The sequence below is a fragment of the Taudactylus pleione genome, unplaced genomic scaffold (genome assembly GCF_031769625.1).
Source record: "Taudactylus pleione unplaced genomic scaffold, aTauple2 ptg000032l, whole genome shotgun sequence".
Classification (NCBI taxonomy): Eukaryota; Metazoa; Chordata; class Amphibia; order Anura; family Myobatrachidae; genus Taudactylus; species Taudactylus pleione.
The window spans coordinates 30,495,784-30,519,973 of record NW_028284434.1 but is presented as its reverse complement, the minus strand read 5'-3'; the positions used below and the strand labels follow the sequence as shown (position 1 = coordinate 30,519,973).

At 48.0% G+C, this 24,190-nt stretch overlaps 1 long non-coding RNA gene across 1 annotated transcript in view; it reads left to right on the top strand.

Moving 5' to 3' along the window:
* Window positions 1-24,190, top strand: part of LOC148538996 (uncharacterized) — a 59,448-nt gene that overhangs the window by 18,298 nt on the left and 16,960 nt on the right. Inside the window, exons 2-4 of the long non-coding RNA XR_015871291.1 lie at window positions 4,872-4,983; window positions 7,797-7,899; window positions 12,398-12,525. This is a non-coding gene — a long non-coding RNA (uncharacterized LOC148538996). The remainder of the gene's footprint in view (window positions 1-4,871; window positions 4,984-7,796; window positions 7,900-12,397; window positions 12,526-24,190) is intronic.

Genomic DNA, 24,190 nt, shown 5'->3' with positions numbered 1-24,190 from the left:
AATCTCTATGCTGGAATCACTGGATCTATCTTGCAGTCTCTGGGCATCCTCTATTTCCCACACATGTGGCTTCCTGCTACATGGAGAGAGCTAGCTCTTCTGTCTACCTCTTGGCCAGCCCTTATCTCCCTGGATTGGACACAGACCGTTTCCCATCTCACTCTAGTGCTGGCTCCACAAGGTTTGGAATGGATATAACGAGAATTGCGATATAGTTCCCAACAAAGTATTAGTGATGATTAATTTACCTGTGGTAATCTCCCTAAATGAACGCCTTCCAGTCTGTTAATGAGATCTATAGCTCCAAACATAAGAGCATTTTCTCTGTGTTAGCCCCTGCAAGCATAGCCTTAATATCAGCAGTTGCAAGAGCCAATGCTTAGCACTCTAGTCAAACACCAGTCTTAAAGCACATGCTGAGAGAGAGTGTTGTTGAGTTCTGGAATCTCATACAAAGTACAAACTGGGTATTGGATGTTCTCCAAGAGTATGTCATTGCCTCATCCTGTGGAGTAACGTTAGAGCACCCGCATGGCATTGCCAAGCACTAATTTTGGGCTGAACATGTCTCTGACATGTGGTTTTGGAATAGTGTCGGTCTCTGCAACTGACTATTTAATGACCACTAAACCCTAAATACAATTTGTCTATATAAAATAACTACTTATGCCAGTCCAAAATATATCTGTAAAACTTCCCTTGACAGAATTGGAGATGCCGGGCATTCCAACATTATGGCTAAGGAACTATGGCTATCAGTAAAGATGACATTCAGTCTTGATTTACAAGCAAGAGCTATGGCCACTTACCACATTCGTACTGTGCAGTGGCATTAGTGGGTGCAGCTACACCTCTTCCATGTTTGGCTGCATCAGATACTCTATGTAGACAGTGCCATTCAAAGCAGTGAGGCATATACCTACAATGGACAGTGATTAATGGAGGAACAAATCCCTATCAGGTTGTTGTACCTAATACAGTTACTATGCACAATCTCAGCTAATTAATGTGATTTAGGATCTATTTAGCTGACAACTTTTCTTTTTGCCTTCACCATTGTCCTCCTTGTCCCATCCAATGCTGTTTGTGGTTGAATGAGCCCAGTTTAATCCTAAGTGCTTCAAATCAGAAAGCAGTAAGTGTAACATACCGCACACAGCGGCCCCTATTTACTTGCCCAGCACCGTACGATGCGCATGATGTGTGGCTCAGTCATGTGCTCGGATCCTTCAGGTCACATTAATTAGCTATCATCACTCGCCTGGTAATGGAAATAAAAATGAAGGGTTGTTAGTGAGCATGAATAGGGCACAAGGTGTTAATCAGCAACATCAGGCAGGGGAAAGCTCGCTATAATGTCATTATATACAACAAAACCAGGATTTCCGTCACGCCATGTGTCTTGAACTGAGAAATATCTGGAATTTTTTTGACTTTCAGCTTTGACATATCCAAGTGGTTCACTAAACTGCTTTTGTAAGTTTTGTCAAAGGCTTACAAAGGTGCATGCCTATTCCTTTAAGTCCTGTGGGATTTTGGCATCAAACACAAAGCCAGCCCTTAATGGAGTTTTGTTTTATCTCATTCCAGCACTCAGTACTCATTTTACTATAAACGTGATGCCTTGGAACAGTCCTACTAATTGCACCAGTCCAGTGGTACATATAATTTAATGGGGGTGTATAAGTACAATTCTTGGCATGCATTTAATCTTTATTAGAGAGATTAGCATCTCGTGTAAAGCAGAATTCAGACTGGTGACCTCTTCGATTCTGGCAGAGACTACTACACAGTGCCAAAGCTTATTCATTGCTCAATTTTAATGAGATCATCCAAAAAGACTCTGGTAGAGTGTATTTAGCCAGAGCTAACGGTGTGAAGCTGTGCCAATGCTGTATCATCACTCTGTCTGCATAAAAGACATGATTCCATGTACACCATTGAAAATTAATGGTGCTGAAGGATATTTGTTAGAAGATTAAAATGGGCTCTGATACAACAACTGTTTTTGTACTGTGTAATGCTAGCTGCATTTCAACATTGTATGGATACCAATTTCACAACTTTACAGATATGTCTGTCTAAAGGTAGAGTCTCTCCCAGCTGGTGCATTTGCACTGGGGCCAAAGGATAGAAAAGATTATTTACCCATTTTGTTTAAATATCCATGTCTGGGTAAAATGCAGGAACGTGCGTCCTTTGCAGTGCAGTAACTGAGTGTATCGGCACCATGTGTTGGCCATGCCCCCTAAGCGCATATGATGTCAGGCAGAGGGGACGGGGCCATGATCACAGGTAATGATAGCAATGCCCAGAGCACCCTCAGGATGCTGTAAGGGCAGCAGTGTAGAAATCTACAGCGTACCAAGGATGCTCCAGCTGGCACTGCTGCAGAGATTCTGGCTGCAGGGTGCCACTGCTAGCCAGATGCAGGGACCATGGGGCAGCAGCAGTGTCACCTACAGGGCCCTGTGCTCTGTGCCCTTTGTTATGGAGCATTTTGGGTCAAGTTGAGAAAAGAACAGAAATTACAAAGGCACCAGTCAGTAGAGCAGTGCTCTCAAATCCAGTCCTCAGGGCACACTAATACCCCTTTTATACCAGAGCAAATACCTCGGTTTTTGCTGGGTCTACACGGGTCGCAGCTCAGTGTAAAAGGGTCCCTGAAAAATATCCCGGGTCAAGTGATCCTGCAATCCAACCCAGGTAGCTACCAGGGTTGGACCCAGGATGGATCCGGGTAATGGTGCAGTGTAAAAGGTGCAACCCGGGTTATCTGACCTGGGTCATGCCTAAAATGAGCTGATTGGTGGTTGTGGAGCATTCACCTCCCACTTTTTATGACCTCACAGGTTTAGCAGGACAAACCTGAGTTCAGTGTGAACAGGGCTGACCTGGGAGTAACCCAGATCGAAGGTGCAGTGTTAAACCCCTTTTCCACCTAAATTCCGGGTCTGACCCGGAGTTGGAACAAAGTTCCTATCCGGATCAGACCCGGAATTTTGCCGGCGCCGTCTCGGGATATTCCCGAGTCAGTGCCGCTCACACCGCAGTCGGGTATGCATAGACCCGGCTTTTGCGGAGTGAAAGTGGTCGCTTGGAGATGACATCATCTCCAAGCGCCACTGAAGCCGGACCAATCGGCCGGCTAGCAGCGCACTCCAGGTCATCGTGACCCGGAGTGCGCTGTTCTCACAGCAGGGTTTCACGGGCTACGCCCGTGTTAAACCCTGCTAGTTACCTGGGTTGGATTACCGGGTCACTCGACCCGGCGATCCAACTCTCTGCCCTTTTACACCAGGGAGCTGCCCGGGTTAACCCTTCAAAAACCTGGGTTTTAGCTCCGGTGTAAAAGGGGTATAAATGGGTCTGACCTGGGTCTGACCAGGGTTGGAACCATGTCCAAAAACCCAGGTCGGACCTGGGTTTTTGGTGGAAAAGAGGTATTACAGTGCATGTGTTTCATTTCTCCTTTTTGGCGCACAGGTGTAGTCATTACTGACTGACACATTTGAAAAGATCCACAGGTGTTACTAATTATTTCACCTGTGATTCTGTGAGGAGACATGGAAAACATGCACTGGTAGTGAGTACCAAGGACTTGAATTGAGAAGCACTGCAGTAGAGGATAGATAGAACCTTGGCAACAACTTAACCACCACACTTCTTCTCCCTACATCTCCAGTCTAATTTCCAAACACACTCGCATCCAACCAATATGCTCTTCCAATAACTGCAGTCTCGACTCCTTCCTGATCATCTCTTTCCACTCACACCGCCATGATTTCTCCCGCACTGCTAAAAGCCTCTGGCATACCCTTCTATCCTCAATCCAACTTGCCTCCAGCCTCCAACCCTTTAAACGTGCCCTTACAATTTATTGCTTTATTCAAGCCTACAAAGGTCCACCCACATCCCCTCTAGAAGGTAAGTCCTTGCAAGCAGCACGCTCTTTTAGTTTCCGCTACATATTTATGTAATTCGAGGGCTGTAATTATGCTTCATTTGTGGGTAATTATTTCTATTACCATAAAAAAAAAAAAAGTAATATAACATAATCAATAATATAAAAAATAGCAAATAAGACGCGTGCATCAAAGAAGTAGCGTCTATAAATTATGCTTCTATGAAATCTGTGAAATTGTCTGCAATAAGTTTAGTAATTTTGCTGTATGTTGTATCCCCTATGTATGGCACAACAGAACCCTGCTGGTTCCATAGAAATAATAGATAATGATAATAATATTATTATTAACAGTCCCACAAACTTTACCCCTTCTACCTAGTATAAAGAGCAATGTTCCAAGCATCCCACTCAATTTACTACTGTCTGAGCTGAATTAATGAATGTGCGGCATACAGGAGCAAAGCATGTTGTATGGGGTGGAGGGGATTATGTTGGAGGGTCTGTGGCACTGCGTGGTATCTGCAAGTGAGTGACAAATTAATCTATTGATAGAGGTTGGCCATTTGCTCCACTATAACTTTTAAGTCAATCAAGAGTCTGTATAACATATTTGTGCATTCTTCCTTCGCTGAAAGTATAAAATGGCTGCCCTGCATTTCCATCTCCAACATGTCCAATTTTTTACAAAATCATCTGCAAAATGCAGAACTGGGCTGATTGATTGCAGATGTATGGGCTACAGATCGAACAGAATTGGCACCTGTAATAAAAACAATTAATGAAGAGTCAGAATGCCCCCTTTCAAATCACTAGACAGCTTGCGCTGACTATCATTATAACTGGGAGCCCATGAGTGTGGGGTTCCTTCTGCCACAGTAAATACCAGCCCCAGGCTCATTAGTGAAGGTGTTTGCCTCTATGAAGAAGACAGCAATAAGCACTGTGACCTTCCTGTCTCCCTTAGGCTGTGGTAGCCAGGGAAAAGATTGGGACCCCGATACTGACATCTTTCCTACTCTAGCAGTCCCAGTATGTTGAATAGAGATTCCCAAGACCTGTATCCATTATACCAAAAGGTAAAAAAAACAACACACTTGCACACAATTTTCAAATAAACTTTCATAGTGTAAAAAAGCTTGACTATCCAAAACCTACATTCACTCTTTATGAAATTAAAAATCTATTTTGTTCTTTCTTTAATACACTGTTCAGAAGTTTATTTATTCTTGTGCATTTTGTCTCTCTCCTTTTTTTTGTTTGCTATATGGGTAAAAGTCTAAAGGATCTACAGTCAGGTGCATAAATATTGGGACATTGACAGAATTTTCATATTTTGGCCTCTATTCACCACCACAATGGCTCTGAAATGAAACAAACAAGATGTGCTTGAACTGCAGACTTTCAGATTTAATTTGAGGGTAATTACATCCAAATCAGGTGAACAGTGTAGAAATTACAACGGTTTCTATATGTGCCTCCCACTTTTTAAGGGGCCAAAAGTAATGGGACAAACTAAACAATCCTAAATCTAACTCACTTTTTAATACTTTGTTGCAAATCCTTTGCAGGCAATTACAGCCTGAAGTCTGGAACGCATAGACATCACCAGACGCTGGGTTTCATCCCTGGTGATGCTCTGCCACGCCTCTACTGCAATTGTCTTCAGTTCCTGCTTGTTCTTGGGGCATTTTCCCTTCAGTTTTGTCTTCATCAAGTGAAATGCATGCTCAATCGGATTCAGGTCAGGGGATTGACTTGGCCATTGCATAACATTCCACTTTTTAGGCTTAAAAAACTCTTTGGTTGCTTTTGCAGTATGCTTCGGGTCATTGTCCATCTGCACTGTAAAGCACCGTCCAATGATTTCTGAAGCATTTGACTGAATATGAGCATATAATATTGCATGAAACACTTCAGAATTCATTCTGCTGCTTTTGTCAGCAGTCACATCATCAATAAATACAAGGGAACCAGTTCCATTGGCAGCCATACATGCCCACGCCATGACACTACCACCACCATGCTTCACTGATGAGGTGGTATGTTTTAGATCATGAGCAGTTCCTGTCCTTCTCCATACTCTTCTCTTCCCATCACTCTGGTACAAGTTGATCTTTGTCTCATCTGTCCATAGGATGTTGTTCCAGAACTGTAATGGCTTTTTTAGATGTTGTTTGGCAAACTCTAATCTGGTCTTCTTGTTTTTGTGGCTCACCAATGGTTTACGTCTTGTGGTGAACCCTCTATATTCACTCTTGTGAAGTCTTCTCTTGAGTGTTGACTTTGACACATATACACCTACCTCCTGGAGAGTGTTCTTGATTTGGCCAACTGTTGTGAAGGGGTTTTTCTTCACCAGGGAAATAATTCTTCTGTCATCCACCACAGTTGTTTTCTGTGGTCTTCCGGGTCTTTTGGTGTTGCTGAGCTCTCCGGTGCGTTCTTTCCAAACAGTTGATTTGGCCACACCTAATGTTTTTGCTATCTCTCTGATGGGTTTGTTTTGATTTTTCAGCCTAATGATGGCTTGCTTCACTGATAGTGACAGCTCTTTGGATCTCATATTGAAAGTCGACAGCAACTGATTCCAAATGCAAATGTCACACATAGAATCAACTCCAGACCTTTTACCTGCTTAATTGATAATGAAATAACGAGGGCATAGCCCACACCTGTCTATGAAATAGCTTTTGAGTTGATAGTCCCATTACTTTTGGCCCCTTAAAAAGTGGGAGGCACATATAGAAACCGTTGTAATTCCTACACCGTTCACCTGATTTGGATGTAATTACCCTCAAATTAAATCTGAAAGTCTGCGGTTAAAGCACATCTTGTTTGTTTCATTTCAAAGCCATTGTGGCGGTGAATAGAGGCCAAAATATGAAAATTCTGTCAATGTCCCAATATTTATGCACCTGACTGTATATTCATCATAAGAGGACTGACAGGGCAGCAGAATTTCCATGAGACCTAACTTTATTAATTAATACAGACCCACAGAACCCAGGAGGTTTGGGAATAGCCCTGCGCTATTCAGCCAGTTTGATGGGTGGATGGCACAATGCTATCCTCTGCCCACATTCATCCTGGGTCTGTGTTGACCTAACTAGAGCTGTAGGGAATGGGGTGGAGACAACAAGCTCATAGTGACAATGTTATAGAGGAAATCAACCCTGGAAGATTTAACAATGTGAACACACTGATGTTTCATTCATTATTTAATTAATTAATCAATCAATCAATCCATGGTGGTACTATTTTACACTGTGTCTGCCATATAAAAATAAGAAGCAATGGAGTCATTGGAAGTTAATTTTCTGGAATCTATTAGACCCATAACCCTCCATGCTGTACTTTTGTAGACTAAGGTATTCTAGTCATACTTAATGCAATGTTTGTTACAAAAAGTGGGTTGTGCAGTACCATTTTGGGCCAGCAGGTGGAACTGCAAAGCCCTCACCTTTCTTTTACTGACCTTTTATCAAGTACGACACTGATTTGTATATCACTGTAGAACTGAATTTTAATTCATACACATACTTACCTTTATATAGGGCTCTATTTACTAAGCTGTGTTAGGAGATAAAGTGAACGGTCATAAGGTACCAGCCAATCAGCTCCTAACTGCCATTTCACAGGTTGTGTTTGAAAAATGGCAGTTAGGAGCTGATTGCCTGGTACCTTATCTCCATTCACTTTATTTCCTAACACAGCTTAGTAAATAGACCCCATAGTTGGAGGAAATGCTTGATCTACTATAAACCAGCAACAGTTAATTGTAAATGGCAACAATATATGCTGGCACTATGTAAACAAATGTTACAAAAATGAGTGTGAACATGTCAATGATTGTTCACAGGAAATTGTTGACAATTTCTCCTGGTTACAGATCGTATTGATGAAATAAGCACTCATTGTTTCCAAGGCACTGGTTAGATCATCAGCATCCATATCCAGATTGTGAAACCAATTACAAATGAATATTACAACAGGTAAGGAATCCTACATTAAAAATGCTTTAGGTCTTGAGGGATGTGGCAGCTTCTCTGGATATAAGATCAACGGATGCACAGAAAACGGAAGTTTTGGACTTCTATGTCTCTCGAGAACTCAAACATAAATTACTTTAGAATGCACTTATCCTTTTAAATTGAACCATTGGCAGATTAAATATTTAAGGATTTACCTGGCTAAGAACTATCCTTAACTTTTTCAAGCTAATAACCCTAAACTGTTAACAGAGCCGGCCCTAGGCATAGACAAACTAAGCAGTTGCCTAGTGCATTTGGAAGGCCTATGGGCATCCAAGCCCACCTAGGGCTGGCGATTAGCAGTGGCTTATGGCAGGCAATGCGGCACCTGCTGCCGGCTGGGGCAGCTGTTGCTCGCAGTGTTCACAGTTTGCTGCTGCTGGGCCGGATCGGAGCTGTCAATTGAGCTCTGATCGGGCCCAGCAGCTGCAAACAGTGAGCGGGCAGACAACAGTGGATCAGTTAGCGACGAATGCGAAGGCGGGGCACCTGTTTGGCAGGGCTCTGCTAGTTGTTAGTAGACCATGATCACAGCTGTCAGCTTTGAACGGGCTGCAGCTGGCAGCTCACAGCCAGGAAGCAGGTCCAGGGAGGCTGGAGAAGACTAGCAGGCTCTGCACAGTGGGGGCAGTGGCTGAGACTGCACTGACTCCCTGCAGGCTGCCAGTGCCACCCCCACATAGCGCAGTGAGGAGGATTCAGCTGGAGCTGCAAAACAGCAGGGGCGGACGCACAGGCAGACAGACAGCCAGCTTTAAAAAGTAACTGTGTTTTAAAAATGTTTTGATTACAGTCAGCTCAGCATGTAGTGAGGAGAGCTGGTGCTATGTGCTGGCCGGTGAGGGGTGATGGGTGAGGCTGTGATCTGTGCTGCTGGGTGAGGTGTGCTGTACTAGGAGAGGGCAGGGGGGTTCTATGTGAAGGGTGGTGTGCTGGATGAGGATTGCTGTGTGGGAGAGGGATGATGAGTGTTGTTGGCTGCCTCTGTAATATGTGCTTGATGGGTGCTGTACTGTGAGACAGGGAGAAGGTGCTGGGTCAGAGGCGGAACTAGCGGCGGTGCAGCCGGTACATTGTACTGACCTGGGCCAGCCGCAATGAAGGGACCCGCAGCAGGCAGCAGTATAATAATGGGTCTGACTGACTCATTTTATGCCGTTCACCTCAGCGCTATAACAATGGAGGATGTCTGGATAGTTGTATATTTTGTGCGTTTAGCACGTGTTTCTTTAACAAAATAAAATAAGCCACAAGCCAATGTGTTATTTTTGGTGTCTATGTATAAACACTAAGTATGGTGGTGGGATTATTTGCTAGGGGGCACCAACAAACATCTTGCCTAGGGCATCAAATTGCTTAGGGCTCAGTGCCTACAGGTGGTGCAATCATGCTTTGTGCACCTTAAGACGCCACCATTGGTTGCACCACTGAAATTTTCACCAGCCTTATGCTAGGAGCAGCTCATTCGTCTGAGTATGGCCTCCAATGTGAGCGATGAAGCGTCTTTGTACACAACCACTTTCAGCAACATGCCCATGTAACTCCAATAACACGCCTATACTACATTATATCTGCGTCTGATTAGCCAACTCCCTGTTACCACCTATCACATATCTAATACACTCCTTAGTACATGCGTCTAAATCTTTACTGCAACTCTGTACAAACACCATTGGGACGCATACGTGGTGCAACTCATATGCATGTGCAGACGAAAAACATTGCACAAGAAATAAATGAAACACTTTGGCCCCCACAAGAAAACACACACTGTTGGCCACCACAGACAAAACAAACACTTTGGCCTCTACAGAAAACAATAAAACACATTGGCCTCAATATAAAAAAAAAATGAAACACAATGGCCCCCGACAGGGGAAAAACAAAACACATTTAATTAGCCGCACGGGAAAAAAACATAAAACACATTGGGTCCCACAGGAAAAAAATATAACACATTGTTGTCTCCAACAGTATTAAAATAAAACACATTGACCATCACAGAAAAAATATAAAGCATACATAATTGCCCCAGTTCCCCACAGAAGACTGACCTGTCTGCAGCAGAGGCGGATTTAGACCTTATGGGGCCCTAAGCAAGACACCGATTTGGGCCCCCCCCCACAGTATTTCAAACAATCCGTACAGATATCCCCCCCCCTGTCTACTAGAGTGGGTGAAGCTAATGAACCACACTGCCACGACCCTTCGGCACCCCCCACGGCTGGCAGCCTCCCCCTGCAGCCGGACTCTACACCCCCTACCGCCGTTCCTTCCCCGTCCCACGGCAACTATAGAGGAGGTGAGTGCTGCTGCAGCTGAACTAAAGTGCGATGATCCACCACCCAACATTGCTGACACCCACTTTTTTTTTTCTTGTACCCTCTCTCTGAAATTTTGGATGGCAGCGTGGCACCTCGGATGAACTTCTTCTTGGCACCTTTCTCAGAGTCTGAGCATGTGACGTAACAGGTCACACGCATCACTACAGTGCAGTGGAGGGTTTATTGAGACAGAGCGGCACCTGGCGGCAGCTGTCCAATCAATCATGAGCTGCTGCTGACAGTCTACAGGGGCCGCATGGAACTATAAAGTCAGGCCTCCATACAGCCCTGTCAACGGGCCCCCTGGGTCCCGCCAGGCCCTAAGCGGCTGCTTATGTTGCCTAGTGGTAAATCCGCTACTGGTCTGCAGTACTTGCTGACATACTTGGCTCCGCCCCGGTGAGCACTGTTTAGCCTCTGGCACTAGAGCTGTTGGGAGCTGTAGTTTATTATGATCACTGAGATGCCTGGGCCAGCAACAGTACCAACACAGGTGCTGCAGAATATATCAGGCCAGGTCCAATTGCCTTGTGGGCCACATTTAGCCCGCGGGCCACTGTCATAAAGGAAACTGCAAGGCTCCTGGGTGGACCATCTTCCGGCCAGAGGCATAGCGAAGAGCTGCAGCTCCCCGAGCAGGCACATGCTATTTCACCCCATCCTCCAGAACAGATATGTGTGTGGGGACTGGGCATAGCCAGCATGTGGGGCTGAGATACAGCATGTGTACAGGAAGGGCAGCATCCACTATGATGTTTAGTGTATGTCTTGGAGGCCAGGGGGATGGTGTACTGTAAGTCTCAGGTGATGTGGGGCAGGGCAGGTGATTAATGTCCCTTGGGCTAAGATGGGTTGTGTATGTCCCAGTGGCCAGGAGGGAGGGTGGGTAGTGTATGTTCCAGAAAAATTAGGGGGTATAGTGGTTAGTGTATATCCCTGGATCAGGGGTGTAATGTATATCTCTAGATTGGGGGGTAGGATGGGTAATTTATGTCACTAGAGCTGGGGTTGGGGGAGTGTATGTCTCTATGGCTGTGGGGTAAGGTGGGTATGGTATGTTCCTGTGGCCAGAGGTAGGGTGGGGAGTTTATTTCTCCGGGGCTGGATGAGGTATGTATATTCCTGGATCCAGGGCCATCTCTTCCATTTTGCTTGTTGGGCAGTTGCCCAAGGGCCCGAAGCTTGTAGGGGCCCGCCAACATGCCCCCCTGCCAGTTCGTAAATTTGTGATATTTCTATAAGCCGGCCACCGGTGCACTGTATTCTGATCTAACCTCCCCCCCCCCCCGGTGATGAGTACTCACCTCAGTTCCAGTTTCACTTCATCCGTCGGCTTCAGACCAGTGAGACAGAGTCTCTCTGCAAGTGTAGGAGGTCTGATGGGCATGAAGGAGGGTTTAATTATATTGAACATTTACATTTATTTTCCTGTGAATGGGTGGTGGGTAGGGACACCAGTAAATTGCTTTGCCCAGGGCCCACACTGCTGTTAAGACGACCCTACCTGGGTCTGGGGATAGGGTGGGCAGTTTATGTCTCTGTGGCCAGGTGGGTATTGCTCCCCTGGGGCCAGGGGGATGACTAGAGAGGTATTGTATGTCTTTGGGCCCGAGGAGTAGGGTTTGGTATGTCCCTGGGGCTGGGTATGTTCTGGAGGATGGGGGGAGGGAGTAAAGTATGTCCTGGAGGCGGGGGTTTGGGTGGTATTTGCTGTATGTCCGCCACTGGAGTCAGTGACTGGAAGTGCCTGCTAGCCAGAGTAGATGACAATTTCTGATTTGCATTGCACAGTGGAACGCAAATCCCAAAAGTGCAGCAGTCGGCCGGGCAGTGCAGAGCAATATGAGTGGGCCCCCCAGGTAGTGTAAGACGGCCTGGCAGTGCAGAGCATGAGACCGGCCCAGCTGGAACTTTCCCCCTTTCCCGGTAGCCCAATCTGCCTCTGCTCCTAATGATCACATATCTTTATCTAATTATACCTTCCTTCTCTCTCTCAGTTTCCAAAGACCCTACAATATTTTCTCACCCATCACTTCCACAGTTTATTCTTTTCTCTTTTTTTCCATTTCCTTTACTTACTTTCCTACATTATATGGTTTATAAATGTAATTTAATAATACTGTATTTTTCTCCAGATCTCACCGTATAGACTTCTCTGTGCCTTCTAGAAGCCTGAACCATCTACCTCCGAAACCCTACTGCTCTTACTCATGGACAGTCTCTAGGAGCCTTGACTCCTGTACATTGACAGCTTTTATATTATGTGCGTATATAATTTTTATTTAAAAATACAAATCAGTTACCACCTCTCACAATATAGACTTATTTGTGCCTTCTAGAAACCTGAAACATCCACCTCCTCAACCCATGTCCTCTCACTAAAGTTCAATCTCAAGGATCTCTGGCTCACTACATTAAATATCAGACATCACAGTACCCTATGTAGCATTGCTAGGTACTGTAGCGGAAAAGCTCATTTCATATCAGAATGGGCATAACTGTAAATGATATTGTATTAGTAATAACATGTATTTTTTCCCTCTTGTACAGTTGAAAGAATCCTTTGTAAGGGTTGTGTACTCTAATCAGCATGAGGTCTCGTGACTAGTTCCCTTTGAAGCTGGCCAAGAGAGGTTGTAAGAAGGTCTGTCCTCTTGAATCAGCCATAAATATGTCCCACTGTATATGGCATAGAAGAAATATGTCTGTAGAATTATAGGACAGCTGGCCAGGCCCTTCCTAAAACAGTCATTAAGAGTCCTGTGTTCTGTTTGGGGACAGTGATCAAAAGAATGGATGGACCAGGGAGACACTCGGTCTCCGGAGGTGTGAATCTCCGCACCTAGGGCCTGATTCAGAGCCGCTTGCTAGATGCGATCGCTCGCACGATGTGTATGCAAATTGCGTAGGCAGTGCTATTGCACAGCAATGCATTAGCACGCCCAGTATTTCTTAGAGAGTGATCCCATAGTGTATGTAGACACCCACCAGCCTGTTTTAAGATGCCCACTTGTGCATGTCTTCTCCAGGAAGTGTATTCAACCATTGGTTCATCAGATGTGCTCGCAGCACTTGAGGTTGACCGTACCCTGCCGCAAGCACTGCAAGCACTTCAGTGTAAAAACAAGCCAGGTGACATGTACTATGATGCTGTCTTATAATTATGCACCCCTTTAAAATGCCGTTGAGATGCTCAGGCACGCCTGCATTTGCACCTCCACTCCCCCGTTTTTAATAGCCTGCCCCTGTTACCAATTATAAATGACTTCCCGTCACTCACTCTGCTGGGCTGTCTATGTGCAGCGAGCGAATGAATTGTGATAATTCGCTAAGGCATGCACATATGCATGCGCACTGCATACCATTGACAGCAGCGAGAATATGCATCTTAGCGAGCGGGTCTGAATCAGGCCCCTAGTCACTGGACACGTTTATTAACCCAGGCCTGTTTCCCAAACTTTAAATAGGGCTGAATGTGTAATTAAAGAACCCCTGTTCAGGTGGCCAGGAACCCTGAGCTTCAGCCAGCTAAGCAACCCACTCTCAGCTGAAAAAGGTTAAAATCATCCCCAGGGAGGGGGTTAGAGGGGTACCTGGAAAAGTAGGCATAAATATGTGTCAACCCTGGTCCATTTTTCATCCTGCATGAAGCTTTTGAAGGATATAGATGATCCAGAGTTCGTCACTGGGAAGGCCTCATCCCAGAACCATTTAATCCGCCATGACCTGAATGGTTTGTTTCTACTTCAGGGTCCATAGGGTATCCACAGGATACCTTGGGGTATAGGTGTGACGTCAGTCGTAGGGCACCAAAGAGTTAAGCTTTCAGCCTCCCAGGATGCACTAGGTCCCCCTCCTATACCCCGCCCCCGGGCCAAGGCACCTCAGTTTAGTTTGGTGCCCGGCCGGAGTCGGGTGCACCTGTTGGAGTGGGGGCTAGAAGAGCCCCTGAAGCTTTTTCTTCATGCAGCTGTGGCTGCACATCTGGATGAACAGCATGGACAGTCAGTCCTGACGTCCATGCTGTCTTCCCTACACCCCGCCGGTACCAGAACGCCGGTACTGATCCGGGGATGCTGGTGGGCGTCTGGGGTCACAGCTAGCGGTGACCCCAGATGCTCCGGACTATGGCCGGATTCAAGGGGGACAGAGGTAAGCAGCGGGGTCCCGCGGTGGGTCCCCGCTGATCACATGGTCCTAAGTCCCCAGGCAGGGGGCTCCCTGGGGACTGGCTGCAGCGTGGAGCCAGGCGACCAACCTGCGCTTCCACTACCCCCTGGGACAGCGGACCGCAGCAGAGCGGTAGCGCTGCGGCGTCCCAGGGGTTAAATACATGCCAGGGGAGCGCGCCTTCCCTGTCTCACAGCCGGCGCCTCCCCCGCTGCACACAGCCCTCTCTGCACTGTGCTGACTGGTCCTGTGTCAGCGCTCCTCCCCCAGGCCAGCTTCTCTCTGCTCCTCGGCGGCCATCTTCTCTGCAACGCATGGTGAACGCTGCTGGAAGTCTGGAAGGAAGCATCGTGGTCTGGGTCCCCCCGCATACCTCTCCTCCGCTGTGGCTCAGGTCTGTGTATGCAGCGCTGTGTCCTACCAGGCCCTGTGTCTGTGTAGTTGAGTGATCAGCGCTGTTAGTGCAGGAATTGTTATTTCTCTGCATTGTATGTGACTGTGCTAGCGCTGCCTGTAACTTTTCTTCTCTAAACTGTCAGCTTTATTACTGTCCCTGTTCTTTCTGCTAAAGCCCTTGCGGTGCGGTGCTGCAGGGTGGTCTCTCGCCTATTTAATACTTAATTGGTGAAAGAGGTCACATACGTGGTGCCATCATGTCTGAAAGTGATTTTCCCCTCCGGCTACAGTGTACCACGTGCAAAGTACCGTTAGCGGAGGGGGAGGGTAGCGCGGAGGGCCTTTGCCGGCAGTGTTTGTCCATGGCGCGGCCTATTACGGTTACAGCACCGGTACAGGAGCCGCCCTGGGCTTGTTTCGCTCAGGCGTTAACAGCTTTAGTGGGCCAGTTAGCTCCGCAGCCCGCGTTTACTCCGATGGGTTTGTCCCAGCAGTCTGTGGTGTTGTCACCCATGCAGGGGTTCCCACGACAATTGGTGGTACCCCACAGTCTCCCTATTTCCCCGCTCCCGGGTTCTCAGGAGCCAGCGTGGGTTAACTCCCTGACGAGTTCTGTACAGCACTTGTCGGATGTGTTGCAAGGGGAGTCTGTGATGCGGCCTCATAAAAGGCCGGTGGCGTCTCTGTCCGCTCCTTATGAGGATGACGAAGGGACGTCTGATGATGGGGAGATTCTGGATCCTTACGATCAGGAACCTCTCCATACTAAGGACGCTGATGCTAAGTCCAAAGTATATATTCCTGGACTTATTCGGGCGGTCCGCACAGCCTTGGTGATTGAGGACGAAGTTCCCCCAGCGGCTAAATCTAAGTATGCCTTTTTCAAAGATGTGAAGGGCGATGCCACAGTCTTTCCTCTTTCGGGTCAGTTGGTGGACCATTTAGAGGAGGCGTGGAAACAACCTGGCAAAAGATACCAGCCGCAGAGACGCCTGGCGGTGGCTTATCCGTTCGCGGATAATTATTTTGCTAAGTGGGAATCCCCTCCACAGGTGGATTCTCACGTGACCCGTCTTGTCCGTAGTGCCACATTGCCGATGCCATCCATGTCCTCCCTTAAGGATGCTACGGACCGCAAGGTAGAAATTTGCCTGAAGTCCGCTTATTCCCTTGCAGGGGGGGCAGCACGGCCGGCTATGGCCATTTGCTGGGTTGCCAGAGCGATGGAGCGCTGGGCGGATTCATTAGAGGCTTCTTTTGAATCCGACTGTCCGGCCGAACAGGCGGAGTTGATTGGCAATCTCCGTGATTCGGCCACCTACATCAACGAGGCGGCTCTAGACATTAGTACTCTGGTGTCTAGAATTTCTTCAGCAGCGGTAGCTGCTCGTCGCACCTTGTGGCTGCGATCCTGGAAGGCGGACGCAGATTCCAAGAAAGGTCTGGAAGCGTTGCCGTTTACCGGAGAAGTTCTCTTCGGTCCGGATCTGGATAAGATTGTGGCCACGCTGGCGGCAGCCAAATCTGCTTGTCTCCCATCGGCCGCTGCTCCTTCTGGTTCTGGACCATCGTCCTTTCGGTCATCTAGGGCCCAGGGCAGGCCCAAACCACAGTCGTTTCCTCGACAGGCTGGCCCTAAGAAATCGGTCAAGCCCCGGAAACAGGCATGGAGTACCAGACGTCCGGCCCCCAAGCCAGATGACAAGCCTGCGGCCTGACGGTCCGGGTCTCCCCTTGGGGGATCCCAGGGTGGGAGGCCGCCTGCTGCAGTTCTCCCGGTGTTGGTCGTTCACTACGACAGACACTTGGGTTCTGGAGGTGGTCTCTCACGGGTACGCCCTCTCCTTCCGGCACAAACCCCCTGCTCGATTCTTCACCACGGGTCTACCATCAGACCGGAACAAGGCTACGGAGCTGCGGAAGGTATTGCACACTATGCTCCAGGCTGGAGTTATAGTGCCTGTTCCATTCTCCCAGAGGGGCCAGGGTTTCTATTCAAATCTATTTTTGGTACAGAAACCCAATGGGTCATATCGTCCGATTCTCAACCTCAAAGCACTCAACAAGTCTTTGCGGGTCCCGAAGTTTCGGATGGAGACCCTACGGTCCATCATTCTGGCGCTGGAACCTGGGGACTACATGGTGTCATTGGACATACAGGACGCTTACCTGCATGTCCCTATTCTTTTGCGCCATCAAGAGTTCCTTCGGTTTGCAATCCGCAGCGACCACTTCCAGTTTTGGGCGTTACCTTTTGGCCTGGCGACAGCACCACGTGTTTTCACCAAGGTGATGGCGGTCATGGCGGCTTCTCTGCGGCTGCAAGGAGTCCGCATGTTGCCGTACTTGGACGACCTGTTATTGGTGGCAGGATCTCCAGAGCTCCTGTTACACCACTTGGACCTGACCATTGCACTGCTGCAACGGCACGGCTGGCTAATCAACTGGCAGAAGTCCACTCTAATCCCGTCTCGGAGGATTCTGCATCTTGGAGCCTTATTGGACTCGGGACAGCAAAGGATCTTCGTGACGGAGGACAAGATCTCTGCTTTACAGTCAAGGGTGCGCAGTTGTCTGCACAGCCGCCGGGTGTCCTTACACTCGGCGATGAGGTTACTGGGCTCCATGGTGTCGGTGTTCGACATGGTGGAATACGCCCAGTTTCACTCCAGACCTCTGCAGCACCTGATCCTGTCCAAGTGGAACGGGCTGCCTCAGTCTCTGAAGTTCCAGACGATTGTGCTCACCCCGGAGGTTCGCCTGTCCCTTGCGTGGTGGTTAAAGACGACCCACCTCAACAAGGGACGTCCGTTCTGGGTTCCAAATTGGGTCCTGTTGACAACGGACGCCAGTCTTCGGGGCTGGGGAGCAGTTTCGGGTCCACACTTGTTCCAGGGCAGGTGGACGCCGACAGAAGCGGAGCTTCCAATAAATATCTTGGAACTCCGTACGGTCTTCAATGCTCTCCTGCAGGCACAGCGGTTTCTCCAGGGTCACCCGGTGCAGGTCCAGTCGGACAATGCTACCACCGTGGCCTACATAAACAGGCAAGGAGGAACTCGCAGTCGGGCGGCTCTCGTAGAGGTCTCTCGGATCCTGGTTTGGGCGGAGCGCAATCTTCCGGCCATATCAGCAGTCTTCATCCCGGGAGTGCTAAATTGGGAGGCGGACTTTCTAAGTCGCCAGGACGTTCATCCAGGGGAATGGTCCCTGCACCCGGACGTTTTTCAACTACTGGTGGACAGGTGGGGTCTTCCAGAAATCGACCTCATGGCGTCCCGGCACAACAACAAGTTGCCGGTGTACGGGTCTCGCACAAGAGACGAAGGGGCGTCTCTGGTGGATGCTCTGTCAGTCCGGTGGACGTTCAGGTTCGCATATCTGTTCCCTCCGGTCTCCCTTCTTCCACGGGTAATCCGGAAATTCAAACAGGAAGGAGGGACGCTCCTGTTGATAGCTCCCGCGTGGCCCAGACGGCACTGGTTCTCAGACCTTCAGGGTCTGTCCGTGGACAGTCCTCTGCGGTTGCCGCTACGACCGGACCTTCTGTCTCAGGGTCCTTGTCTTCACCCGGACCTGACTCGGCTGTCTTTGGCGGCGTGGCTGTTGAGACGGCCATGCTGAGGTCCCGGGGGTTTTCCAGCTCTGTGGTGCGTACCATGTTACGAGCTCGGAAACCGTCTTCCGCGAGGATATACCATCGCGTGTGGCATACGTTCTTCCAGTGGTGTCGACCGAGAGGTTATGCACCGCGGGAGTTTCGTCTGTCTCGGATTCTCGCCTTCCTGCAAGCGGGACTAGATCATGGGCTTCGCCTTGCTTCTTTGAAGGTACAGGTTTCGGCCCTATCTGTCTAGTTTCACCGTAGGATTGCTACAATCCCGGATGTGCGCACCTTTATGCAAGGTGTTCTCCGTATTCAGCCGCCCTTTGTTCCACCTGTGGCGCCTTGGGATTTGGCTGTGGTCCTGAGGGCTCTCCAAGGACCGCCGTTTGAACCACTGGGCTCAGTGGATATTAAATGGCTAACAGCTAAGACTGTTTTCCTTCTGGCCGTTGCTTCAGCCAGACGTGTTTCTGAGTTAGGGGCTCTTTCTTGTAGACCCCCTTTCTTGGTTTTTCATGGGAACAGGGCAGTGCTCCGCACTCGGCCCGAGCTTCTTCCCAAAGTTGTTTCCCAGTTTCATGTTAACGAGGAAATAGTTGTTCCGGCCTTTAACTCACCGGGTCTTTCCGTGGGTGAGGCCTCTTTGGATGTTGTGCGGGCCTTAAGGACTTATGTTGACCGCACTTCTTCGTTTAGGAAGTCGGACGCTTTGTTGTCCTCTATGGCTTCTGTAAAAAGGGTTGGCCTGCTTCAAAGCAAACTTTGGCAGCCTGGATCCGTATGGCTATTTCTGAAGCTTATCTTCATGAAGGCCTACCGGTCCCTCCTTCTCTGAAGGCTCATTCCACTAGGTCTGTGGGTCCTTCGTGGGCAGCTCGACGTGGTGCCTCGGCAGTTCAGATCTGCAAGGCTGCTACGTGGTCTTCTGTCCATACCTTCGTGAGGTATTACAGGTTTGACACCTTCGCCTCTCAGGATGCTTCCTTCGGGCGGCGGATTCTCCTTTCTGCACAGGAGCGTCCCCACCCTTAAAGGATACTGCTTTGGGACATCCCCAAGGTATCCTGTGGATACCCTATGGACCCTGAAGTAGAAAATATGAGATATGGTAAGAACTTACCCTTGTTATCTCTATTTCTACGAAGTCCATAGGGTTCCACAGGACTCCCGCCCTGTCGCACCTGTGCTGCAGATGGGCTTTGCTCTGGTCACCGGTTTTCCGTCTCCCTCTGGTGAGAATGTGATTCTTGTATGTGTCCAGATCTTTGTTCTCTCTCTTCCTTCTCCTCCTCCGGCCTATGGCTTGGTAACTAACTGAGGTGCCTTGGCCCGGGGGCGGGGTATAGGAGGGGGACCTAGTGCATCCTGGGAGGCTGAAAGCTTAACTCTTTGGTGCCCTGCGACTGACGTCACACCTATACCCCAAGGTATCCTGTGGAACCCTATGGACTTCGTAGAAATAGAGATAACAAGGGTAAGTTCTTACCATATCTCATATTTTCTCCCTTTATTATTTTATTTTCTGGAAAGTGTTAGTAACTGTGTGATTTTTTAACATTATTATATTCTTTGTAACTTTTTGTACATAAGCTTTGAAGACATTCTTGAATTAAACATTAATTCTAGTTCTGGAACTGTGTTTTTATGACTCAAGGCCTCATATGGCTCATGTTACCTATTTTTCTAAGTATTGATAATTGTGTGTGCAGGTGAGAGCAGTAGCTCACCTTATGCTTTAGCATTATATTCTTCTGCTGGTGGCAGTTACCAGGTTTAGTTAAACAAACATGCTGAGGTAACCTAAGAAGTCATGGGCTGCGATTCTCATATTGGCATATCTGGAGGGTCGGCCCGCAGGATGTGTACTTTTTCTATGGTTAATAGGTGGAGGACACCACGTTTGTATAGGTAGAAGACACCATGTTTGTAGTATATTCACATACCACCTCCCATACAGATAAGGGTATTAATGTTAGGACAGTCTGATGATGGAATTCCATGTAAAGAGTAGCTGTGGTGACTTTTGTTGTATGAAGTGGCATTTATAGTTATCATTTAGTTGAATCAAGATTGCCCTTTTAATCTTACTAACTTTTTGGCATCCAGGATTCTGTCCTGGAGGAGCTGACTCTTTTGGGGGTTTACATCCTCTGCATCATCACAATCATGTGACATGTTGAGATCCAGTGTTTAGCCTGATGACTGTATCTAATATGACCATACACTTGAGTGTTGAGAAGGAAATGTTATTACATGGCAGGTCTAAAGAGCATTTGCTGAGAGAGCCCATGTTAGAAATAAGATGATGGCCACACACAGAGGCTAACAACATCATTGGCAAGTAGGATTTCTGCCATGGTGGATCCTAGTAAATAGTTTCTGCCCAAAAAGAGCTACCTCCTCTGTGTGTAGGCAACTGGTGCATTTAAAGAGTGCTTCAGTAATTTGTGTGCAGGGTGTCAGTAAGAGGACTGTAAAGGTCTGGTTACGAATATTTGTGGGCACACATTTAATTTTCTGCATATACTGTATGATTATAATTAATTTATGTACTGTAAATAAACAAAAAAACACATATATAAGTAAGACAAATAATGTGAGAAGAGGCTAAGTATAGTTAGAGACAAACTGTAACGTCTTATAACCCAATCAGAATCCTGTATAAAAACAACTATATATTACCCACATAGTTAGACCAAATATATTAAGTACCAAATGTACCCTAAATATATTTCAAACAGAAATATGGTATATATTGAAAATAAAGATCCGAAAAGAGGTTCCCAGAGGGTATATTCAAAGAATAAGAGAAATAATACTTATCAATCAAATGTCTTAAAAAAAAAAAAAAGATTAATCAAACATAGTCGAGAATAACTGATCATTAAGGCCCCTTGGCTTCACCGTATCAAGAGTAACGATCCACTTAGACTCTAATTGGAGCAACCTTTTGTTGCGGTCACCCCCCCTCCCTCACGGTTTCTGGTACATGGTCTTTTATAATGTGTTTTAGGCTAAATAGACTGTCTAGCCTCCACTAAGTGTTTCGCAACCAGCTGATTATTATTATTATTATTATTATTATCCTTTATTTATATGGCGCCACAAGTGTTCCGCAGCGCCTTACATAGTACATAGAACTAATAGGTGAACAAGAAACAAGTAACTTACAGTACATTACAGTGCAGGACAAGGACACAACTTATATACATTGCTGAAATAGTTATTAAAGCACTCACAATAAGCTGCCGGGAGTTGGCAGTCACGTGTTAGGTGCCCTATGGGGAGTAGAGAGTAGAAGAAAATGTAAAGAGAAGCACATGAGGGAAGAGGTCCCTGCTCATGAGAGCTTACATTCTAAAGGGAGGGGCAGACAGACAGGCGTGACACAGAAGGGGAAGATAGGAAGGAAAGAGCATGAGTTGGGTTAGGATGAGTGCTGGAAGGCCTTGATGAAGTAGTGGGTCTTGAGAGCCCGTTTGAAGATTTGTAGAGAGGTGGAGAGTCTGATGGGGAGAGGGAGAGCATTCCAAAGGTAGGGAGCAGCACGGGCAAAATCTCGGATGCAGGAGTGGGAGAAAGTAATCAGTTGGCAAGAGAGGCGGTATGCATTAGTTAAGCGAAGTGGGCGGGCGGGAGTGTGAAGGGAGAGAAGGTCAGAAATGTATGTGGGAGAGGATTTGGTGAGGGCTTTGTAGGCGAATGTAAAAACCTTAAATTGGCATCTGAAGGGGAAGGGGAGCCAGTGTAGGGCTTGAAGGAGAGGGGAAGCAGATGTAGAACGTCTGGAGAGGAAGATGAGCCGAGCAGCAGCATTAAGAACAGATTTTAGTGGAGAGAGGTGAGAGACTGGGAGGCCAGCTAGGAGAAGCTTACAGTAGTCCAATCTGGATATAACCAGTGAGTGGATGAGGGTTTTAGTGGCATCCTGGGTGAGGAAGGGTGTAATCCTGGAGATATTTTTTAGGTGAAAACGGCAGGACCGCGAGAGGTGCTGAATGTGCGGTTTAAAGGAGAGGGAGGAGTCTAGGATAGCTACAAGACAGCGCACTTTGGGGCTAGAGATAGTTGTGCCATCAATAGATAATGAAATTGTGGAAAGTGATGTAGTGGAAGAGGGTGGGAAGATGATCAGCTCAGTCTTAGACATGTTAAGTTTAAGAAAGCGCTGGGACATCCACGAAGAGACAGCAGAGAGACAGTTGGAGATACGGGTAAGGAGCTCAGGGGTGAGCTCAGGGGTGGAAAGGTAAATTTGAGTATCATCTGCATACAGATGATATTGGAGGTCAAAGGAGTTAATGAGTTCACCTAAAGAGGATGTATATAGGGAGAAAAGGAGAGGTCCAAGAACAGAACCTTGGGGAACTCCTACTATTAGTGGAAGTGGAGGGGAAAAGGAGTCATGAGAGGACACAGCGAAGGAACGATCAGAGAGGTAGGAGGAAAGCCAGGAGAGGGCAGTGTCACGTAGACCGAGAGAGTAAAGGATTTGCAGGAGGAGAGGGTGGTCAGTGTCAAATGCACGGACCGCAAGGTAGAAATTTGCCTGAAGTCCGCTTATTCCCTTGCAGGGGGGGCAGCACGGCCGGCTATGGCCATTTGCTGGGTTGCCAGAGCGATGGAGCGCTGGGCGGATTCATTAGAGGCTTCTTTTGAATCCGACTGTCCGGCCGAACAGGCGGAGTTGATTGGCAATCTCCGTGATTCGGCCACCTACATCAACGAGGCGGCTCTAGACATTAGTACTCTGGTGTCTAGAATTTCTTCAGCAGCGGTAGCTGCTCGTCGCACCTTGTGGCTGCGATCCTGGAAGGCGGACGCAGATTCCAAGAAAGGTCTGGAAGCGTTGCCGTTTACCGGAGAAGTTCTCTTCGGTCCGGATCTGGATAAGATTGTGGCCACGCTGGCGGCAGCCAAATCTGCTTGTCTCCCATCGGCCGCTGCTCCTTCTGGTTCTGGACCATCGTCCTTTCGGTCATCTAGGGCCCAGGGCAGGCCCAAACCACAGTCGTTTCCTCGACAGGCTGGCCCTAAGAAATCGGTCAAGCCCCGGAAACAGGCATGGAGTACCAGACGTCCGGCCCCCAAGCCAGATGACAAGCCTGCGGCCTGACGGTCCGGGTCTCCCCTTGGGGGATCCCAGGGTGGGAGGCCGCCTGCTGCAGTTCTCCCGGTGTTGGTCGTTCACTACGACAGACACTTGGGTTCTGGAGGTGGTCTCTCACGGGTACGCCCTCTCCTTCCGGCACAGACCCCCTGCTCGATTCTTCACCACGGGTCTACCATCAGACCGGAACAAGGCTACGGAGCTGCGGAAGGTATTGCACACTATGCTCCAGGCTGGAGTTATAGTGCCTGTTCCATTCTCCCAGAGGGGCCAGGGTTTCTATTCAAATCTATTTTTGGTACAGAAATCCAATGGGTCATATCGTCCGATTCTCAACCTCAAAGCACTCAACAAGTCTTTGCGGGTCCCGAAGTTTCGGATGGAGACCCTACGGTCCATCATTCTGGCGCTGGAACCTGGGGACTACATGGTGTCATTGGACATACAGGACGCTTACCTGCATGTCCCTATTCTTTTGCGCCATCAAGAGTTCCTTCGGTTTGCAATCCGCAGCGACCACTTCCAGTTTTGGGCGTTACCTTTTGGCCTGGCGACAGCACCACGTGTTTTCACCAAGGTGATGGCGGTCATGGCGGCTTCTCTGCGGCTGCAAGGAGTCCGCATGTTGCCGTACTTGGACGACCT